This window comes from Electrophorus electricus, chromosome 8 (assembly GCF_013358815.1).
Source record: "Electrophorus electricus isolate fEleEle1 chromosome 8, fEleEle1.pri, whole genome shotgun sequence".
In the NCBI taxonomy this organism is placed as follows: Eukaryota; Metazoa; Chordata; class Actinopteri; order Gymnotiformes; family Gymnotidae; genus Electrophorus; species Electrophorus electricus.
The window spans coordinates 4738462-4745549 of record NC_049542.1 but is presented as its reverse complement, the minus strand read 5'-3'; the positions used below and the strand labels follow the sequence as shown (position 1 = coordinate 4745549).

General features: G+C 40.6%; 1 long non-coding RNA gene across 1 annotated transcript; it reads right to left on the bottom strand.

Annotated features, from left to right (window-relative positions):
- Positions 1-2781: 2781 nt before the first annotated feature.
- Positions 2782-6554, bottom strand: LOC118241883. The gene is made up of 3 exons (XR_004776393.1): positions 6396-6554; positions 6228-6330; positions 2782-2812 (listed from the first exon to the last, which is right to left on the bottom strand). It is a non-coding gene; the product is annotated as an uncharacterized LOC118241883 (long non-coding RNA).
- Between the last annotated feature and the right edge of the window lie 534 nt (positions 6555-7088).

Below are 7088 nucleotides of genomic sequence, written 5' to 3'. Positions count from 1 at the left end.
AGCAGGAAAGAGTTGTGGTTTCTGTTTACACCTACTGTTCATCAAGTACATCGTGTGTGTGTGGTGCAGTTTGACAGCAGAATGTGTGTAGAGTGCAGTTCACTGACAGCAGTTGGATGCCACTGTCTGTTTCTTTGTCTTTAGGACCTTAAACTGGAAACCATTCTAACTGAGCTGTGGTATGGTTCACATGTACACATTATTGGTGTACAAATTCACCAATGCATTGGACAGACAAGCTTGATCAGGAGGGTTGAACACCAAAGTAGAGCAGATGGTTCTGCAGAATTGTACACAATGTGAAACCAGATCAGTGACATAGAAACAGTCTCACTCAGACTCAAGAAAAAACACCAAATGTGAAAATCATCTTTTATCCCAAACAGGTGACTCTGGTCCAGTGCTTGGTGTGAAAGGGTTCATACGTAGAACATAGCGGGTGGTTGCTTAGGGCAGTAGAGCTGTGTTGAAAAGGTTCTGCAAAGTTAATTTATTTTGCTGTTGTAGCTGAGGCAGTTGGCTTGCTACGGCATTATATGACATACAGCGGGTGAAATAAGTATTGAACACGTCACCAATTTTCTAAGTAAATATATTTCTAAAGGTGCTATTGACATGAAATTCTCACCAGATGTTGGTAACAACCCATCCAATCCACACATGCAAAGAAATCAAACCATAGATGTCCATAAATTGTGTAATAATGAGAAATGACACAGGGAAAAAGTATGGAACATGCTTATTGAAATTTATTTAATACTTCGTACAAAAGCCTTTGTTGGTGATGACAGCTTCAAGACACCTGTATGGAGAAACTAGCCGCATGCATTGCTCAGGTGTCATTTTGGCCCATTCTTCCACACAAACACTCTTCAAATCCAAACTCCTTCTATGAACTCTGAGCTTTAGTTCCTTCTATAGATTTTCAATTAGATTCAGGTCAGGTGATTGGCTGGGCCATTCTACCAGCTTTATTTTCTTTCTCTGAAACCAATTGAGAGTTTCCTTGGCTGTGTCTTTGGGATCATTGTCTTGCTGAAATGTCCACCCTCCTTTCATCTAAATGGCTGCAGATTTTTTTATCAAGAATGTCTCGGTACATTTGTCCATTCATTCTTCCTTCAATTATATGAAGCGTGCCAGTGCCATATGCTGAAAAACAGCCCCACACCATGATGTTCCCACCTCCAAACCTCACTGTTGGTATGGTGCCTTTTGGCCTCCAAACATCGTGTGTATTACGGCATCCAAAGAGTTCAATTTTGGTCTCATCTGACCAGACTATATTCTCGCAGTATTTCACAGGCTTGTCTAAATGTTATTGAGCGAACTTTAAATGTGCTTCAACATGCTTTTTCTTCAGCAATGGAGACTTGGGTGGTGAGCATGCATACAGGCCATGGGGATTGAGTGCATTACTTTTTTTCTTTGAAACAATTGAACCTGCTGATTCCAGGTCTTTCTGTAGCTCTCCACAGGTGGACCTTGGCTCTTGAACAACTCTTCTAATAATTCTTTTCACTCCTCTGTCTAAAATCTTGCGGGGAGCACCTGGTCGTGGCCGGTTTATGGTGAAATGATGTTCTTTACACTTCCGGATTATGGCCCCAACAGTGTTCACTGGAAACTTCAGTAGTTTAGAAATTCTTCTGTAACCAATGCCATCAGTATGTTTTGTAACAAGAAGGTTGCAAAGGTCTTGAGAGAGCTCCCTGCTTTTACCCATCAGGAGATGTTTCTTGTGTGGCACCTTGCTAATGAGACACCTTTTTATAGGCCATCAATTGAACTATCTAATTTAATTTGCACTAATTGGCAGGATTGCTTTCTAATTACTGATAGATTTCAGCTGGTGTCATGACTTTCCATGGCTTTTTGCACCTCTCTTTCTTCATGTGTTCCATACTTTTTCCCTGTGTCACTTCTCATTATTACACATAATTTATGGACATCTATGGTTTGATTTCGTTGCATGTGTGGATTGGATGGGTTGTTACCGACATCTGGTGAGAATTTCATGTCAATAGCACCTTTAGAAATATATTTACTTAGAAAATTGGTGACGTGTTCAATACTTATTTCACCCGCTGTATGAGAGTGCCACTGTTGTTGTCCCATGTTTTATGTTAATAAACGTCTTTCACAGACGAGGGGGTCTGCACGTCCTGCTCTGCACCCATCAGCACTCGGGCCACCAACGTGGCTTGATATCTTTGTCGGATATAAATGGAGGCCAATACTGGAGGGAGAGGATGAGGAAGAGCAACCATCACAGATGAGATCTGGGCTACTTTGGTTGATCACATAGTTAAGCATGTGTTGTCTTTCAGAAAAGCTGAGCAGGGGTCCAGCCTAATCTAAGTCACTACACTATAGTCAGTGTCCCTGAGCAGCACATGAGTGATGTCACAATGTGTGCAGCCATTAGCCAGAATGATGTCATTCATCATTATGTCACTCTTGGTCCCTACAACTGCCCACGTCATCACCTTCCTCCATACACTACACAACACACTCATTCCCCATCACCAGGGGACTGGACCAGAGCAGTCCAGGTTTGTTGTTGTCTGCAATAACAAGTTTCTGCCAGGCTGCTCTGGTACACACTGAACACCCATGATGTGTTGTGCTTCACCTTCCACCACTTCCTAAATCCTGTTGAGGAGTTCTTTTCAGCATGGAGGTGGAAGGTCCATGATCACCAGCCCCACCTACACATACACCTTCTCCAGGTGATGGAGGAAGCTTGTGGTGACATTGATGATGAAGCATGTCAGGGGTGGATATGTCACTCCAGGTGGTACTTCCCTCACTGCCTGACCAGACATCTGTGATGTTGATAAGATCTTTTAGCCAAACCCTTGCAGGAGACAAGATGCACCCTAATTTGTTTCATTATTACAAGCCTATTTTGTTATCTTCTATATATTACAGTATATACAGCATGTGTGTTGCAGTAATGTTCATGCAAAAAATGTTACTTTCCCCTTGTAATTGTGTTTTACTTTATGGTGTGTATGTACTGAATATACATACATAGTCTGTATATTTGTGAAAATACATGTACGTGTGAGTACTATGACAGACCTTAACAGCAGAATGCTGTGCTCTGCAAAGTGGAAACTTAAAAAACACAAGCTAGTAGTGTTTTCCATTTATCATATCAGTGTGTAGTTGCCATGCAGAAAAACCCATTTATATTTGTATAGATGCTTGATGCAAAAATATCATTTTGGAAATAGTTTTGGATGAAGTGTTTGCTTTTCATAAAGCATGTGACATTTTGTATGTCAACACTCATGAGATCAGAATCCTCTGTAGTCTCTCCCCCAAACCCACACCCACTCCCCACTTTGGAAAACACACAGAAGCACCAAACACATACATCATACACCACATGTAAAATACTGTACCACATATACAAATCAACCACAAGGCAGCTGGATACAGAAGTGGGTAGTAGACAAGAACTGCATCATACACAGAATGAACAAGTGAGGAATAAATAACACAAACAGAAATAAACAAGTGAGCACATTTTACATACATACACATATATACATATACATATACATATATATATATAGATATAGATATATAGATATATATATTAAAGTTTTATAAAAGTACAAACTTATAGACCGAAATTTTCCTAGTTAGAGTCACAATACTCTGTTTCTTAATTTTGTCAGTCTTAGTAATGTTCCTACAATTCCTACCTTATGCTGGTCTGAAGTAACTAATTAGCAATTAGCAAGTAATTAGCACCGGTTACTCTCTACCGGACCGAACCACAGCGCAGATTTCAGTGCCACTTAACAAATAAAGTCAACAAATTTACTTTATTCTCCCTTAACCTGGGTGGACAAGACATATTTGGAGTCCATATTTTGCTCCTTTAGTTTAGAACAAAAGCTGCTAACATTGCTAACAAACACTGGAAGCCAACAGCTACGATAGCTAATAGGATTTGTAAATAAGTCAGATATCGAGCTACATGTCTTCAAACCTCATCCAGGTTGCTTCCCGGTGACGTGTTTCTTAACTTGTCTAGTTCACAGTGAGTTATACGACACACTAGTCTGGGAGACATTTATTAACACTTGGATGCGGTTTGACCGGCTTGAGAGAAGTTTGTGAGCATGTATTTACGAAGGCTATATTTGAGTTGCTGTAGACCTCCAGTGTTTGTTAACAACGTTCGCATTTAACTGCTTTTGTTCTAAACTAAAGAGGCAAAATTTCTTGGTCGATAGACCGAATCTGGGGTAAGTGATGAGCTATTGCTCTTTGCTGATCCCAGATATAAATACCTTTGTGTCAATGAATGTATGAGGATGACAACACCTGTAGAGAAAAGGTAACACTCACCATCAGCAGTGTGGAGCACAAGGAGCAGATAAACACACACCTGCATTCTTACTGAGTTACACACACACTACACACAGCTACAGCAGGACTGCTGATACACACCATACACACTCTTCAATACAGTCTACTGAATGACTTCACAAGTACACTTATAGTGGAGAGGAAGTGTATTCAGATGAAACTCTGACGTACTTCTGTCCGCAAGATACACACAGCAATACATTTGGAATGTTAATTTGAATAAGTTTTGCTTTGACATTTTAATTACACATGAACTAATAAGAACTGTTGATGCTCCTAAATTTTGACTCCGTTCTCTTAATTATGGGTAGGGGTGAGTAAATACAATAACTAATAATGTTACAAAGGCATAATTATCTATAACACTATTGTAAATGTCACTGTACTGTTACCACCAATAGTGATTATTCAAAGTAACACTGACTCTGTCCCCATGTGTTAATTACTTTCTCTGATTGTTTGATTACTATGATTACTTATTATTATGTTCTAGTCTTAGTGCTAATGTGGATGTCTGTGTGATGTCATGGAAAAAGGCTTCTTCCCACTGACCACATGGTACAGCCCGCTGCGTGCAATGGGAGTTCACTATTGATTGTTTTTTGTAACTTGTGTCTTATTTGTGACCACGACCCCTTGTTATTTCACACCTGCACCTTATTTTGTGTTTCATTTATGTTTGTATTGAAACTCCTGTATGTGTGTAGTTATTTGTCGGTCATTATTTGCGTTATTTGTGGTCAGGTTAGATGTTTCTCATGTTGACACGGCTTATTGTGTGTGAGTGCCATTTTGCATATCGTTCATGTCTCATAAATGTCTGTGGGAGGTCTGTGTGTCCTGCTCTTTGCCCTGTGGTACTCGGCTGTCACAGAATGACCGACCACCACAGTACACTGACACTCACAGGACTTCGCTCAAGGTTGAGCTATCGGACAGCACAGAACAGGTGTGCCCCGAGGTGAAGTGTGCTGCTCCAACACTAGGGGATATTCCTCTAGCCATGGCTACTCCAGAGGGCTCCCTATCACTGACATCCCAAGCTGCTGCCTGGATCCCTGGATGTTGGGGAGAAGACTGTGACTGGAGCTCGCAGAAATATAATACTGACATAGTGTTTAAAACAAAACTGCTGAAGGTTATTATACCTATAAGTGGAAAGAGAGAGATCTGATTAAAATCTCAGTAAAGCTCAAAACTGCTTGTGTACAAAATTGAAAACTGTAGATAGTTAATTTCTCTGTAATATCTTCACACAATATCAAAACATATCAGAATTTTTTCTTCTTACCTTTATCTGGGGTCTCTGTGCTGTGAGGTCCAGTAAGTCTTTGATATGATGCCATGGTTGAAGGTACTGGTCTAGTCTGGATTTTGGTCACTGGAGAATAGTGACCAAAACAGAGAACAGGTCCTCCCACACGAGCATGTGGATTCATATGTCCAGCTGTGGATGGGCAGTCAGTGGAACACCCAGGTACCAAAGTAGATCATTATAGACACACATTTCAAGTAAACTGTTATGTAATCATAATAATCATGTGATTAAGAAGTACAACTCCATGATGATCTTTAGAATGTCCTACGTGGAGATGGCAAAGACATTTGAAATGAGAGATGCGGGAGGTTTTGTAAGTTGTCATGTGGTATGTCCTCTTTCTTCCTTATCAGTCAGTGATCTATCAGATATTCTCACATTGTCAGTGAGGATGGTCTCATTCTTAGTTAAGCGGCTCTGTCCTTTGTCATAGTGAGTGAAATGTATGCTTAATGTATGCTTAAAAAAGCAACATACAGGTGAGTTTTTTTTTAAAGTCTGATCTGATGTATTTTACCTGAAACAGTGAGTTTCATGTCTGTGTATTCACCCCCATTAATATTACACCTGTAGTCTCCCTCATCCTCCTCATTCAGGTGTGATATGAGTACACAGATCTCCTGGAGAGTCAGCAGTACCCAGCTGAAGCACAGTGAAGAAAAGACACAAACTCAGCACCACTGACCTCACAGCACACACTGACCACTATACACCCAGAACTCCACTACCACTGTGGACACACACTGACTCCAGCAGTCTCTCAGCAGTACTTCAGTCCACCTGACCCTAATGTCCACCCAGCAGAGAGGAACTGAGAACAAATGAACTTGGCCAGAGCTCTTATTTCTTCTTTTCATTTTATGATTAGCAGTTCTTTTTAAACTTCCCCAAACACACATGGTGCTACGTCATCCTCTGACTGCTGAGAACTCTTGCTGTCATTTCCTGTTCTCTTCCACGATGTTTTGTGGTACAAACACCCACACTGACCATGTGACTGCATCATGAAAACATCTGAAAGACACACAAATAATACTAGATACAAAGTGGCTAAAGAGATATCACACGTCTGCCGCCATTAATCACCTCACATTCACATGTAAACATACATACTCCACAGCAACGGGCTTTTCCATGGCTCATAAACCTTTACACTCTACATCTGTCCTGTGCTTTTATTTTGTTATTTTGTTTTACTGGTTAATATACAACCTGAATTATCCTTTGTGCACCCAGTCACACATGTCCACACATATGTCTACACACACACACACACACACACACACACACACACACACACACACACAGGTCTGCAGTGCATGTGTATATTTGCCTTGAGTACCCCCACACACACTCATCTGTTGTACGTGTGTGTATG